Source organism: Echinops telfairi, unplaced genomic scaffold (genome assembly GCF_000313985.2).
Source record: "Echinops telfairi isolate 266 unplaced genomic scaffold, ASM31398v2 ScPeMD7_7457;HRSCAF=8495, whole genome shotgun sequence".
NCBI classification, from domain to species: Eukaryota; Metazoa; Chordata; class Mammalia; order Afrosoricida; family Tenrecidae; genus Echinops; species Echinops telfairi.
The window spans coordinates 18,998,682-19,014,817 of record NW_022111357.1 but is presented as its reverse complement, the minus strand read 5'-3'; positions in this window follow the sequence as shown (position 1 = coordinate 19,014,817).

The window sequence follows — 16,136 nt, the reverse complement described above, 5'->3', positions numbered from 1 at the left end:
TCTCCTCCTGTCCCACTATCATGCTCAGTCCCCACCAGGATTTCAGCACTTCCTCTTTGTTACGTTCTCCTTGATCATGCCCTACCAGGTCTCTCACACCTACCTCCCATAAAGCTCTTTCTTATACACATGTGAGTGTCTATGAATTTGTGTCTCTAGTCCACCCAGGCTAACACAATATATATATTCATGAGTCCACCTCTGATATACCAACAATTCTAAAATCTGAATTTCCCATTCCGATTCCCTCTCCTAAGCTACCGGTTTGTTGGCGATCCCTCTGGGATGTCCCAACAGCACATCAAGCCCACCAGATCCCATCGCCACTTTGCCCACACCACGCCCCTCCTTTTACTTTCCCTGCCTTGGCGAACATCGCTACCCTTCATCCTCGCACAAAGCAGAAACCTGGGCGTCGTTGGAGGCACCCCCCCTCCGGTTCTCATTACACCCCCAGGCAATCTCTCCACCAGGTCTGGCACCACATTTGGGTCTCACTTGTCATATTATCACCGTTTATGAGCCTGACTCTCTGGGCTGTGGAGACCTGTGGGTGCCGGCTGCTATTCATTTTGGCAACCCCGGTGCCTAGCACACAGTAGGCACTCAACGAATGTTTCGAAAATGAATGGGAGAATGAATGCTTTCAATAAGAGAGTGGCAGCCTGGCAGGAGATCGAAGTTCCTGGGCAGGTTGTTTGGCTGAGACAGTGGAGACAGAGCCCTGGAAGACAAGGAGGAAGGCTGGGGGAGCAAACTCCAGAGCGTTGGGACAGAGGAGGGATTCCCCACCCTCCGAGCTCATGGGGAGGGAGAGAGGAACGAATGGCGATGAGGGTGGAGGGCATTGGGAGGTAGAAAGAGAGGTCCTCCTCTCCGCTGACCTCTGTCCCGAGGGGCTTGAGGCCGCCGTCTGAGGTTAAGGCAAAGGGAAGGGCACAGAGAGAGGGTGGGGGTGGGGGAACATGTGAACTTGTCAGTAAGGAGGGCACGAGGAAACGCCCAGGGGCCAGTCGAAGGACCCTCAGGGCAGAAGAGGCTCCCCGGTGTGTCCCAGCATGGCGCGGTCACGTGCAAGGAAACATCCGCACCGCACCGTTCTGTTGACTTTCTCCAGTCGCACTTGGCAGTCCAGGTGCAGAAGCCAAGCAAATGGACAGTGGGATCAGGTCCAGCCCGAAGTTGGCAAGGCCAGCCCTGCTGAAAGTCAAGGGTGAGGAAGGGAAATTCCACATGGGCCAGGCTGGGCATCAAAACAGATCTTGTCACTTAATCCTCACAACAGTCCTACCAGGGAGGTATATTATGATCCTCATTTTTCCCAGGAGGAAACACAGTTCGGAGAGCTAATTGGCTTGGCCACAGTCACATAGCCCCAAGTGGCAGGGGCAACATCAAGCCAAGGCTCACATCCAAGGTCGCCTGACTCTGAAACCCTGTGCTCTTCCCATGAACCCATTCTTGAGGGCTCCCTCCATGCCGTGCGCGCGCGGTGCTAAGTCCCGTACGTCTCCTTGTTCAGTCTTTACAATAGTCCAGTGAGACAGAGGCCGCTATTTGTCCTGTTTTGCAGCTGAGCTGCAAGCAAGTGAGTCAGAGAGGGCAAGTCCCTGGGCCAACGTCTGCCAGCCTGTGAGGAAACTACCAACCAATTTCATTGCCAGTTATTAGAACAGACTGGAAAGCTCTGATTCCGGTAGATGAGGAGACAGATGGGAGATTTCAGAGGCCTACCTAGACCCAGGGCTCATTTATTGCCTTCCTCTCTGCAAGTCGCCTCATTGGCTTATTTTCACTGTTATTAATACAAGTTTCCAACACAAAAGTATAATGAACCTATGTAACCAAACCCAGCATTAAAAACAACAAAACTGCCATGGAGTCAGTTCTGACTCATAGCTACCCTATGGGATAGGGTAGAACTGGACTGCCTGCTCTTTCTTCCACAGAGTGGCTGGTGGTTTCGAACTGCTGACCTTGAGGTTCGCAGCCCAACATGTAACCATGGGCCACCAGGGCTCCTCACTTTACGTACTAACATCTTCTTCCAATCTTGCTTCATCTGCACTCCACACACCTCTTTTGGGGGACTGTTTTTAACACTTGATCTTAGCCCAAAGGCGGAAAAGCGATTGGGGACTATTTTACAGCAAATCTGAGACGCTGAGTAATTTTTTCCCCATAAGCACTTTGAGAGACATTTCTAACTCAGAAAGGATCCTTTTTTTCCTTTAAAACATTATCACTATGCTATTACCACACTCAATAAAAATAACAATATCTTTTCTATAAATCTAATTCCCAGGCTATTTTCAGACCATTTTGGGCCCTCAAAATGTCTTCTTTTACAATTAGTTTGTCCCAAACAGGTTCAAATCAGGTCTTACATGTGGCTTGTTTCTGCCTGAATCTTTTTTTATCGTCTTCCCTCCCCAACGCCAGAGAGTGATTCTGGGGCAATGGCTCTCACTTTTGCATGGAGAACTGGGGTTCAGAGAGGTCACGTGACCTGTAGACAGTGACCCAGCTAAGATGTGAGCATTTCATTTGTCTGCCCCAGGATGTCTGCTGCCGAGCAGTCTCAGACACGCTGCCTCGACTCGATTCTGACTCACAGCAAACCTTCATAACAGGACAGACCTGCCCCTGTGGGATTCTAAGACTAACTGTTTATGGGAGTAGAAAGCCTCGTTTTTCTCCCTCGGGGCCTCTGGTGGTTTCAAATAGCTGAATTTGGGATTAGCAGCCCAATGGGTAACGCACTATGCCGCCAGGTCTCCAGCTGAGAAATTGCGGGGGTCACAGGGGTCCCAGCTGGGTGGGGTGAAGGTACTAGAGAGAAGGTTCTGGGCCAGGCAAGAACAAGGGAGAAGGGAAAGGTAACAGTAACTACCATTGACCGGTGCTTGTGAACCTGGCCGTGTTAGGCTGTCCTGACAACACCAGGAGTGAGTAGATTGTACTTCTTATTCTCACGGACAGACGAAGAAAGGGGGACATGGGTTCTCGCATGACGTTACTTCAAGTCTTGTGGCGAAGAGAGGCACCACCGAAACAGCCCCAGCTACCCCCAAAGGCAATGTTCTGGTTTGTGGCCAGAGAGAAGATTCTCCAGAACCCCCAGTGTTTGAGGCCTCTTGGTTCAGGACAGAGGCCTCTGACTCGAGGCCTGGTCCCCTGAGCACCATCTCTGGCTCCTCTAGAGACTCAGAAGACTATGCCTGGTAGCCACGCCCACCCTCAGTTTCCCCATCTGCTGAGGGGGCAATGGTAGCAGATGATCCTGGGGAGGGGTTGGAGGGGGGGCCCTTCCCCTCCCCAGTGGCCTGGTTCTGGTCAGGACGCGGGCCAGGTGGTGGTGATGTGGGGAGGATGCCTCCTTCCTCTCCCCTTTCACGCCGCATAGCTCGGGCTTGTGAAACACTGTGTTGGTGCCTCACGGGACAGATCTCTTTCACTCTGTGCCCGTCCTCTCCCCAGAGGGGACGGGCTCCTCCGGCCTCTTCCTCTGAATTTCCTCTAGAGCCTCTGCGGTTCCCGGAGCACTCCCAGGAAGGGAGGGTCAGAGCACTGTCTTAGCTACAGTTGGCGACCCTGGTCATGCACTCCAGCGCCATCCTCGAGAAATCATCCTGGATCACAGGATCCCACCGATGGGTCATTTGATCCAGAGGTTGAAGCTGACGCAGTTCACAGAGGTGGGTCGGTGAGGTCCGGGCCAGGACATGGCGCTCCAGGGTGGCAGGGCAAAGCCCATGGGCCTGGCCACATACCACAGAAGGGGGGCAGAGTATCCTGGGTCTCACCTCTCAGCGCCTGGCCCAGGAGACCCACGAGGCTTCTCCTTCTGCACTAGACCACCTCGAGGGCACCATGCCTGTGGAGGAACGGCTCTGACTCCCACCACAGGCTCGTCCACGTCACATCTGTGCTGCCTGGGCAGGTGGCTTAACTTCTCTGGGTCTCAGGTGCCTCGGCTGTAAAATAAGGATCAGGGAGGGTCACAAAGGCGCCCTAGGGGCCGCGCGGTAAAGCGCTCAGCTGGGAATACAGGTTGGGGGTTGGAAGGGGCCAGCAGCCCCATAGGAGCACTCTACGGCCAGCAGTCTGCTTCCATGGAGATGGACTGCCTGGGATCCCTGGAGACACACTCTCTGTCCTACAGAGTCAACCGTGAGTTAGAATCAACCTCGCGGCAATGAGCTTTTAGATTCACGTTCCCCCCAGGCCTTTCTAGCCCCCAAACTCTGCTTCCCTGGCACACTGCCCCTCTCTGAAAACTGAGAGGGGAGCCGTTTTCCCTGGCTCCGGCACAGGGCGACCCTTGGCAAATATGGTCATAAATATTATCACCATTGAGGGAACAATATTGACTAACATTTATTGAACAGTTATTGTGGATGCCCCCGCCCCCCGTGTATTAGTTATCTGTGGCTACATAATTGATCACTACAAAGCTTAGCAGCTTGAAACAATCGTAAGCATTTATTACTACCTCTGTGGGCCAGAAGCTCAGCACAGCTCGGCGGTTGGTTCTGGCTCCGGTGGCCCGTGCGGTGGCCGTCACGGTGCTGGCCAGGGCTGCAGCTCGGTGTGTCTGGAAGTCACACATCTAGCCTGGCTTGCTCCCAGGGCTGGCAAGTTGGTCAAATGCCTCCGTCCCTCACCACGCGTCTCTCTCCATAGGCTTCGTGAGCAGCCTCAGAACATGGCGGCTGGCTTCCTTCCCGAGCGAGTGATCGAAAGACCTAGGAGAAATGGCTGCGTCTTTCTGACTTAGCCCGTCTCACACGGTCACTTCCCAGGAGGCTAGGGGTTGTACAGGCCAGCCCTATAACAGTCTGGGAGAGGAGGCAAGAACCACTTAGGACGGTCGTGGAGGCTGCTGCTATCAGCATCCTTTTTAAGCGTTTCATATCTTTTCGTTCATTTATTCTTTATGAGGTCAGTACTACCACCATCCCCGTTTTACAGAGAAGGACACCGAGGCACAGAGAGATTAGGCAGCTGGCCTAAAATCACACTTGTAGGACACGGTCTCTCTGAATTCAGAGAGTTGAGCTGCTCAGCTCTTGCTCTTAGCTGTCCCCCGCTCTGTGCCCCGTCAGGAAAGAGCCCTGGTGGCACAGTGGCCTATGCACTGAGCTGCTCCCTCCAAGGTCAGTGGTTTGAACCCACCAGCTGCTCTGCTGGAGAAAGATGAGGCTGTCTACTCCCACAAAGACTTACAGTGTCGGAAACCCAAAGAAGCAGTTCTCTTCTGTCCCGCAGGGTCGCTGTAGGTTGGAATCGACTCAGTGACCGTGAGAGAAGGGGAGAGAGAGAGATGGCCCATCAACACTGGCCCTGGGCTGGGATGAGCGAGAATTTCTTTTCACTGACAGTGAGTGGGGCCTGGGGTAGCACTAGGGAAACCTGGACACTGGGCTGGAGGAAGCTGCATGGCAAACTCAGAGCCCAGGGGCATGGTGCTCACTGGATGCCCCTTTGCTTGTACCCCTGAGACAGTCTTGGGGCCTAGCCACAGCCCCCACACCCCCACCGGCCTGCTGCTCCCCACCCACAGCCGCTTGCACGTGGGGGCTGTCACACACACCCTCGGGGACTCTCCAGATCATAAACAGTGGCCCGAAGGAAAACAAACTATATTTAAACCGGCTGTCGCTCCATGAACAAAGCGCAAAGATAAGCAACCAGCTGGAAGGAAACATTAGAAAAACATGTGAAGATAAAGTGTCAATATCCGTAATATGTTCAAGATTAGAAAGCATGTGAATTACCTCCGTGAATAACGTGGCCTCTTTTGCCACAAGACCAGAACTGGATGGTGCCCAGCTATTGTTACTGAGCAACGTGATCAGTGTTTCTATGTAACAATCCTGGTCAAAAGGCCCAACATGCAGAAGAGAATTGTAAATCCTCAAAGAATATAGGCTTTCTGGAACCATGGGAACCGAGCAAACTCCTGAAACGATCATCTTTAAAAGTTAAGCAAAACAACAACAACAACAACAACAAAACAAAAAAAGGTTAAGCAAAAAATATACCATGAAGGCCAAACAGCAGTGCAGCTAAACTGTTTAAAAAAAAAAAAGTCTTCTCGGGCGTTTTGCTCATTTAAACCCTAAATGGTACCGGAGTGACAACAGCAATCCAGAAGATTAACGAACACCTTCGTGGGCAGTGGGGTCCTGTTAACGGGAGATGAGCCTTTTGGGAACAGAGTCTGAGAATGATTGCACAGCATGTTCGCTGCATTGCACGTGTGGAAAGGGCTTGCTTATAAGGAGGGTCGTCCACAGAGGGGGAAATGCCAACAACACCTGCTCCAAAAATAAGCGGCTTATCTGCCCACCCAGGAAAGTAAGCACATTTAGCACCACAATGAAATCGGGTTTTTCTTCTGTTAGCTTGACAGAATTCTCAGAGAGGACTGATGGCCCGAGCGGGTGAGGGGCTGGGGAAACGGGTACTGCTCCCCCTCTTGATCCCGCGGCTGGAGGATGCAATTCATAAATGCAAAATGGAACGTCTTCAGAGCTGAGACTCGGTAATTACACTTCCAGGAATCTGTCTTAGAGAAAAACACGCAAACAGGAAAAGACAAAAGCCCAGAACCAGCAGCTGGCTTGCTGAGCTAGTCACCCGGATCTACTCCCAGACGCCCTGGGGACACAATAGTTAAGCACTGGGCCTCTCCCAGAAAGCTTGGTGGTTTGAACCTGCTAACGCAGCGGTTCTCCACCTTCCTCAGGCCGCGACCCTGTCCCCCCAGCCGTCACAGTATCTTCATTGCTACTTCATCACTGTCATTTTGCTACTGCGATGAATTGTCGTGTAAATATCTGATGTGCCGCATGTATTAGGCGACCCCTGAGAAAGGACTTGTCACAGGCAGCTCCACACATGAGTCTCATCCACAGAAGGTTGGGCAAAAAGGGCACATACTGTGGGATTCTGTTTACAGAAGGCTAAAAGCGCAGTAAACACGAAAACAAAACATCAGGTGTTGGAGGAAGCTGGGGTTACCCTGGGTGGTCACAGTAGGGGACTGGGAGAGGGACAGCTGCAGGGTCCCAGGAGGCCTGGTGGGAGTCTAGCTCCTGCTCTGGGACCCTACGCCTCCTGTCCGTGTCTAGTTCAGCTACCCTCGTTTTGTGACAGCGCCCCCAACTGGACCCTCATGAATTGTGCACTTTTCTAAATATACATTATGCTGAGGGGCGCTTACTAAAAATGCAACACTAAAAGAGATACGTTTTCCAACCGTACACTCAAAAATAAATACACGCCTGTATATGTAACTATTCTGCTTGAAACAAAAGCGGCACACACCTTTCCATACTGAATACCAGCACTGTGTTCTTAGGCGCCCACAGTGTGTCCTCTGACCCTTCTCTGCTACCAAATCTGAGGGGACTTCAAAAAGTCTGTGGTGAGGGGGGCAGGGAGGGGGAAGAAGGGGAAAAAGAGGAGCTGATACCAAGGGTTCCAGTAGAAAATGTTTTGAAAATGGTGATGGCAACGTACGCATGAATATGCTCGATACAATTGATGTGTGGCCTGTTATAAGGGCTGTAAGAGCCCCCGATAAAATGATTTGTAAAAAACATGTTTGTGGAACAGTTGAATGAAAAGCTAATAATTAAGAAGACACGCTGTGTTTCTCATCATAAGCTCCATCAAGGTCAAGACACGTTTGTCAGGAATGAGACCAGACCCTGAATCCATGCAGGCGTCCTGGGATCCGAACCATGCCGATGCCATCTTTTCCACGTGATGAGCTGCGGAGAAATGGGCGCCGTGTACAGGGCTTTTTAAGGTGAAGAAACAAAAGGAAGTCTGAAGGAGCTGAGCAGGGCTTTCAGGAGGATGCCTGACGATTCCCCCTGGAGGAGCGGGAAGCAGGAGGCTGGAGTGATGGAGAAAGAAGCGCTGCTCAAGTTTACCCCTTCCTTCTTTCTCTCTTTCTTTTTCAACAGTTTCATTGGCATGTCATTTGCATATCATACAATTCAGTAATTCATCACATCAAGAAGAGTTAGACAATATAAATTGGATTATTTTGTCATGTCTTACACTGTCCGATGTCTCCCTTCATCTGCTTCCCTGTTGTCCGTGCCCCAGGGAGGAGCTTATATGTAGATCCTTATAGTCGGTTCATGGGGTGGGCGGGAGGGAGGGGAAAAAATGAGGAGCTGATACCACAGACTCAAGTAGAAAGCAAATGTTTTGAGAATGATGAGGGCAACAAATGTACAAAGGTGCTTGACATACAATGGATGGTTGTATGGACTATGATAAGAGTTGAACGAGCCCCCAAGGAAATGACTTGAAAAGAAAGGAAGTGACAAAAGGAGAAATAAAGGTAGTGCCCGTAGATTCAGCTCTCGTCTTCTAAAAGGAGATGAACGGCAAACTCATTGGGTACAATTAGCACCATGCACCGCAATAATTAAACACGTTTTATGTACACGTTTCAAATATATATGAAAAAAGAGGAGTGAGACCGTCAGCACCACAATCCGTTTCAGAACGTGTCCTTTGTTCTTACACGCATCGTTATTAGCTCTCCACCCCCCATCCCTGGGCGCATTTTCCTGCTACACCTTTGGCTAACCTCAAAATGCTCTCATAGGAAGCAGACATTGTTCTTTAATGCTTCCCCCTGCCCCCTCATGACCGTGGCCTCAATTCCCCCTTACAAGTCCGGCTAGACCGGAGCATGTACACTGGTACAGATAAGAGCTCTCGCCACATGGAATCCAGGACAGAGAAACCCCTCAGGAACAGTAATGGGAGTAGCGATACCATGAGGGTACGGGGAAGGTGGGGGAGAAAAGAGGAACTGATTGTAACGATGAATGTATAACACCCCCCTACACCCCAGGGTGACAAACAACAGAAACATGGGGGAAGGGAGATAGCAGACGGTGTAAGATATAACATAATAATTTATGATTTATCAAGGGTTCATGAGGGAAGGAGGGCAGGGGACAGAGGGGGAAAAAAATGAGGAGCTGATACCTAGAGCTCAAGTAGAAAGAAAATGTTTTGAAAATGATGATGGCAACATATCTACAAATGTGTTTGACACCATGGTTGCATGGTTTATTATAAGATCTGTAAGAGCTCCCAATAAAAACGATTTATTAAAATTTAATTGAAAAGCAGATGTTATCATCGTTTGGACTTCCAGAAAGTCAACAAGCGAACACTGAACACCTCCGGACTCGGCTACCGTGACCTGAGCTCTGGACCGGTCCACTCTCACTTTGACTGGCCCACTTCCACACCCTGGTAGACGTTGCTCTGTTCATGTTTTACCTTCGGGATTGTATCGGGAAAGCCGTGTTTCGCCTCCGGTTACACTTCTTCCAAGGAATGCTTCTGGATCTTGAGCCACTTGTTTAAAATGTCCATCCAAAGCTCTGCTTTTGTCTGTAGCGGGTCTGGGTGCGACGGTGTTGGCCCCCACTGAGTAGACAGCATCTCCATGTAACTTTTTGGTCAGAATGGTGTAAGCTGAATCGATGGAGGTGTCCACAGTGCCGACTCCTGTCTCTGCTGCTCATTGTGGGTCCTCGGCCATTAGGCTGTGACTAAGCTGATCATTTCCTTGCAAACTGATGTGAGCAGCCTGTCACCCCAGGCTTCGTCTTAACATCATCTTGTCCCTTCTTGAAACGATTCATCCACTTGTAAACTGCTGATGTCTTTGGTACATTGTGCCCACCAACTTTTCATGAAGCATCAATGAATTCACCGTTCCTCCACCCAAACTTCACCCGAACTTGGATAGTTGCTCTTGCATCAATTCTAGCAGATTTCATGTTGCTCTGATAGGACTTCTTTTCAAACTGATGTCTTATCTTTCTTAATGCTTCCAACTAGCTCCTGCTCAAACATGTTATGACAAGTTAGGACGGGTTTATTTTGGCGCCAAAAAAAAAAAAAGGTTTTCTTTGAGATCCATGTATCATTTTTACCTAGGAGGCATTTTCCATCATTTTGAAGCCCCCCCATACCACTGTGTCTATACAGATAACACACATATGAAAAAGTATTTAACAGGTATAGCAAATGGCTAGAAGGACATGGCCCGACCAACTGTTATAAAGTGGTTATTTTTGTGGAGTAGAAGTGGAGGCAGGAGGGATATTAAGTTGTTGTTTTGTTTTTTTAGAGATATTAAGTTTTCCATTTATTTCAAGGAATTCGTACGTTTTAAAATAAAAGCAAAATAGGCTAACAAAACAAGATTACACGGGCCGCCTCGGGGTCAAGGCAATTGAGAGGTCTTTGACCACTGCTTGATGGGCTTATCCGGCTCCAGCTTATTGGGAGAGCGCTCTCGAGCGCCCGCCCCTCCCTGCCACGGTCCTTTCAGAGGAGGAAATGCTCTTCAGCAGTCTGAGCCCAGATGAGTCCATCCTCCTGGGTCTGAGAAGCTGCTAGACTGTCATAAGGAGCACCCCCAGGCCACCTTCTTGCCCTGCTTTGGCCCCAGAGGAGGAGTGGTGAATGGGAGACCGGAGAGAAGGGTGTGAGCTCAAGGTAACAAAGAGCCGAGTCAGCTCTGAGCCAGGAGGGCGTGGGAGAGGGCAAGGCGGCCCAGGTGGGGCTGGGGAGACCCAGAGACTGAAGAGATCCTGGAGAGCCGGGAGGGGCCGAGGAAGAAAAGGCAGAGAGGCAAGGCCACAGGAAGAAAGCCATTAGCAGCCAAACCGGGAGGCTAGAAGCACCCCAGACCGAGCAGCAAAGAAGCAGGAGGAGGCGGGCCACCGCTGAGGAGAGGAGAAGCCGAGCAAGCAGCAGGATGGGGCTGCGGGAGCTGAGGCTCCTTCCTGAGGACCCTTCCGTGGCTCCAGCAGGAAACTTGAGCAGAGTGGGGACCTCACTTCTGTCAGAGTGGAGCCTGGGCAGTAGGCACGGGAACGTCGGTTAGAAACTTCTGGATGCATTAGGGTAGGGCACAGGGCACAAGGGGGCCTTGGGACCCCCTTAATCATCACAGCCCCACAAGGTGGGCACGATGACCTCCACTTCCCAGGACATTTGCCCATGTGCACACAGGCAGTAAATGGCATAGGCAGGCCTCCCACCCAACGCTGCAGGGGGGCTCCACACAGGGCCCCGGGCAGAGGGGAAAGTCCCGCAGAGAGGAGCAGGGTGCTCGGACCAGTGACTCAGAAACAAACACGCCCACCTTTGCAGGAGTCAGTGTCTTGGGCTCCTGGAAGAGGCTCCTACCTAGAGCGACGCCCAAGGCCGTTCCTTACTGCAGAGCCTGCATGGCACTAGCCGGGTCACCGTCGCTCCCGCGGGTCAGAGCTCAGCCACTCCATCTGGCCTCAGGGATGGCTCTGTTCACGCAGCACTGACCCCTTGGGCTCCAGCTGCCGGCAGCCTGGCCCCATTCAAAAGAGATCCCAGAGGAAGAGCCTGGCTAGTGGATGGAGGTCTCTGTGCAGTCCACCTCCTTTCCAAGCCCCCCCGCCGCCACCACCACACACACTGCTCCCCCTCCACCCTCACCCCGCCCCCGCTGGGTTCTGGGTCCCTTAGAACCAGGTAAGCAGCCGCATGAACCCTGGCACTGAGGAGGATGAGAAGGAGAGGGCAGTCAGGCAGTGGTGGACAGAAGGCCTGGGTCCAAATCCGGATGTGTGAGCCACATATGGCCTGGCTGACTTGCCCCAAGTGACTTAGCACAAGCAGTCCACCAGTTGTATCTCATTTTTGTTTGAGGGGGAGGTTGGACAGCCATGGTTGAGTGCCCGCTCTGTGTCAGGTTCGCTCCGTCCTTACTGGGAGAGGTAGGTGCTGGTCTCCGCCTGACAAATAAATGGGCTCTCAAGCAACGTCCCCCAAGTGCCCTAGAGCTTGGCTCTGGAAACAAGGAAACCTCAATTAAAGAGCCCTGGGGGAGCAATGGTTCCAGTGCGGACAGAGACGTGGGTGTGTCCACCCCCTTACCCCACCCCCGGAGCGCCACAGACGCAGAGGCCTGGTGATCCGCTCCCATCTAGACACCCTCACCTGTGCTCTACTACATACAGGACAGCTCTCCTCTGTCACTTGGGTCTGCTGCGAGTCAGAATCGATTCGACAGCACACCACCATTGCTACTTACGAACTGTGGGTCTGGGGCAAACGACTTTACGTCATCCACGAAGCAGCCAGTGCCCAGCATACGAAGTTCTTCTGAGGATGAAAGAGACGGTAGAAAACTCAGCATGCTGTTTGGCCCAGGGAAAGCCCTCGGGAAACGTTGTTGCGATTGGATGGCTGATCTGGACAATGAGAAGATGCGGTCCCTGAGAACAGTGACGCAAGGGAGTCTGTCACTTCCCAGAGCAGTCTAGGAGGTCTTCCTGAAAGAAGCAGCATGTCTGTTCTCTGTGAGCCTAGGGCCGTGAGGCCGCTGTGTGCTTGCGTGGTTGGAGTGGGGTAGGCATAGGGGTGTTTGAGATAAGGTGGAATAACTGGGGTGGGAAAGTGGCCTCACTCTGGTGTGGGGGTCAGGTCAGGTCTAAACATGGGCAGGCCTCCAGACCTCGTTCTCGGAGGACGTCCCAACAGCTTGCTTGGGCACCCTGGATGATAAACAGGTTGTCACCCTCCGAGCCCCAAGTGAACCTGATGAACCCTGGCAACGCTGAGGGGCGGGAGGAGGCCCGTCTATAAATACTCCGTGACTCAGGCTCAGCCTCCCGCTGAAAGAGCTGGTCATGTTTATGGCTCTGCTGCTCTGGAGAGGCGTTGCAGCCCAAGGAGGCAAGTCTGGGCCGCCCTGAGGTCTCAGACCTCTAAATTTCCTCTGGATCCTGGAGCCTGGAGCCGGACCCACCACAGCCTGGCTTAGTGTCTGGTCCATTGTGTGATGCTGAAAAAAATCCCTCAGGTCTTGTAGCTGCCAATCATCCTGACACTGGGCAAATGAAAGAAGTTGGCGCTCCTCCTCTTTGCCAGCTGGACTGTAAGGCTGGATCGCCTCACGGTCAGGCACGCAGGTGTGGGGTACATGGGTGTTTTTGAAATACGTGGGTCTTCACATGAACCACAGCCTTCTCTAGCCTGAGAACTAGAGGGTGCTTGGCTATTACTAGGGACACAACACAAAGTCTTGTGTAGCACAACCCCAAATCCATATTAAAAAAAGGCAGACTTACTGTTATTGTGATTAATTTGATGCGCCTCAACAATGAGAGAACTCACTCTTTTTTAACTTTCCCTTGTGATCTGGGGAAGGTTACGGAGCCGATGACCAGTTTTACATCTGGCTCGCACCCATTCTATTTCATCTCGTTCATTGCAATCCCCCCAATGGCACCTCACCCACCCGGCTCCCCTGTGCTTTGTCTCCAGTCCCCCTTCTTTCGTGACCCTCCTGAACTTTGACCTTGGGTAAAAGCTGCCTGCATGGTCCCAAGTGGCTCCTTATTCTGAGGTTTCGATTGTTTGACTGAAAATTGGGCTGCAAGGGAGAGTTCTATTCCAGACCAAAGAGCGGCCCGGGGCCATCATCTGGGGGCCTGTACTAGTCTCTACACGACAAGCAAGCCTGGGCTCCTTCAAGATTCTGAGTTTTGTTCTATATCGTTCTCTCCGTCTTTCCAGGACCTTCTGACGTGATTCTGTCGAGAGCAGTGGGAGTGGTGGCCGGGCACCACCTGCTTCTTCTGGACTCAGGGTCGTGGCGGCTGATGCTCGTGTGACCTGTTAGTTCAGTGAACTAATAGTTTCCACGTGTCTTAGATTCTCATCACGTTTCTTTCCTCTGGAGGAGAGGCCAACAGAGGCACCATACATGGCTGCTCACAAGTGTTTTAGACCCCCGGTCACTGCTCACCAAAGTAGGATGTTCGTTTTAGTGAGTATCTTCTATCAGCTGACCGTGGTGTCCTCTGAGACTGTTGTCCTCAGCCCAGTGACTCATTCTCTTGGTTATGTGCAAAAAAATGTTCATATCTTAGCCCCCTTTGTGTTCTAACACATCCGTAAGTATAGTTACAGTGAAGTTAAATATCCATGTACAAATATCCTGTCGATCATATACATGCATACATGTACACACACATCACGTAAAACAAGGTTCACGGCCACTGAGTTGACTTTGACTCACACTGACCCTAAAGGACAGGGTAGAACTGCCCCGTTGGGATTCTGAGACTTCAAACGGTTCCTAACGCAAAAAGCCTCAACTTTCTCCCTTAGAGGAGCTGATGGTTTGGAACTACTGACTTTGCTGTTAGCCGTCTAATGTATGTAACTCACCAGGCCAGCAGAGTTCCTGTGTGTGGGTGTGTGTTCCCACTCTTCCACACTCATTCAGCTTCCATAATAATCCATGCAGCTACTCATAGATCATTATTTTTTCAAGACTGTAAATAGCAGGATTTATTTCTTTAATTTTTACTTTTGCACTCTTCCTAGGATATGGGGAGACCAGCCTCCCCACAACCAGATGGGTCCTACGGGGCGATTGTGTAATTGAGGGGTAAATTGAAGACATGAGATGAGACATGCAGGGGCTCCCCTCTTCCATGGCGACTAGAACCAGAATGAGGCAGTAATGGATTTTCTAATGAGCATATATGATCTCGGGCATGCAAGCCACGGCAAGCACATACATAACAGGAAGGGGTTCTATTAGAGGTATACAGGTAAATGAAGGGGACGAGCTAGGGTATGCATGCAATAGGAAGGGGAGGTACTAAAGATATACATGTGACAGGGAGGTACATACTAACAAGAGGGGAGGTTTCTAGAGTCAAGATGGCAGCCTAACCTTGGTTGTCTCTGAGCTGGCTTGACGCCCTGAGTTCTTCTCCAGGGGAGCAATCTGTGATCCTTATCAGAAGGGAGTGGGCCCTACTTAGGGTGGGTCAGACCATAGGGTCTGATTGCCCTCCATGGCAGACCACCTTCAGGCAAGTGGCCTTCAAGCAGTTAACTTTCAAGCTTATGTAGTAGCAGCCATGTGCTTGCAAGCTGCACCTTACAGTTGGCGTTATTGCGGGGGACATCCTGGGGAACAACTTCCACTTAGGAGAATGTGACTGGGACGCATTTCCAACCTAATGTGTAGGTCTCCCTCCGTAGGAGCCCTGGCCTCCCAGACACTTAACGTATGAACATAGAGAATTTCTCCACAGACACTCTCTTCCTGGTTCTGTTTCCCACAGTAGGGTCCTCCTTTGCCTCCCTCATTCTCTGCCAATCTCCATCCTATTATATACTACCCTCCCTTCTCGCATTCTCGAAATCTGTTTGACTTCTTCTTCATTTGGAAGTTCTATAACTACACCATTCCCGCTACTGACTTTGTAATTATCTTCATTACAAAGTGATATCTCTGGTTCCCTATTTTCAGATTTGTAGGTTTGTTTTATTTGGGATATTTCCGTATCTGCGTTGACTTCTAGTTGTGGGGTTCACATAGTTCAACAACCGGTTTGCTCCCCTTGACCATTTTAAATATAAAAAAAGATATACTGAAAAGTAGTTCATTACTTTTTCATTCAGTTCATATTTAAATAAGAACAATAAAGGAGGTACACAAAACTAGATTATGCTACGAGAAAGAGTTTTAAAATATGAATGAAAAATATTAAATAATCCCTGACCAAAAAATAATAAAATTGTCATTAGGATATTTCCATATTGCTTCTTGATTGGCAACCTCACTTGCAATATTCTTCCCTTTATCTGTGCATAATCAGCTGTGTGATTCATCCTTAGTCATCTTTTCACTATGGGAGTAGGATACCATTCCTTTAGATATAGGCTGATTAGATAATAGTCATTGAGTTTGATAGATTAGAAACAGGTGATTTCTCTTCTCTGCATGTATTATGTTCATCTTTGAAAACCTTACTCTGACTTTTCTTAAAGCTCTTTGAACACTTTCAGGAATTGCGTACTTCACTGATAATATCTTGGGGGGTTTGTGGCATAACCCAAAGCTGAAATGAACGACAGTGTATCACTGCCTGGTGTTTGTCACATTTTCCTTCACGTTATATGTTTGCTTACTAAAGTCACAAATTCAAGGAACTAAAAATGCAGTATTTCATTAAAAAGTATGAGCTTTATGGAAAGAATAAATAAATATAACAAAGTTCCATCTA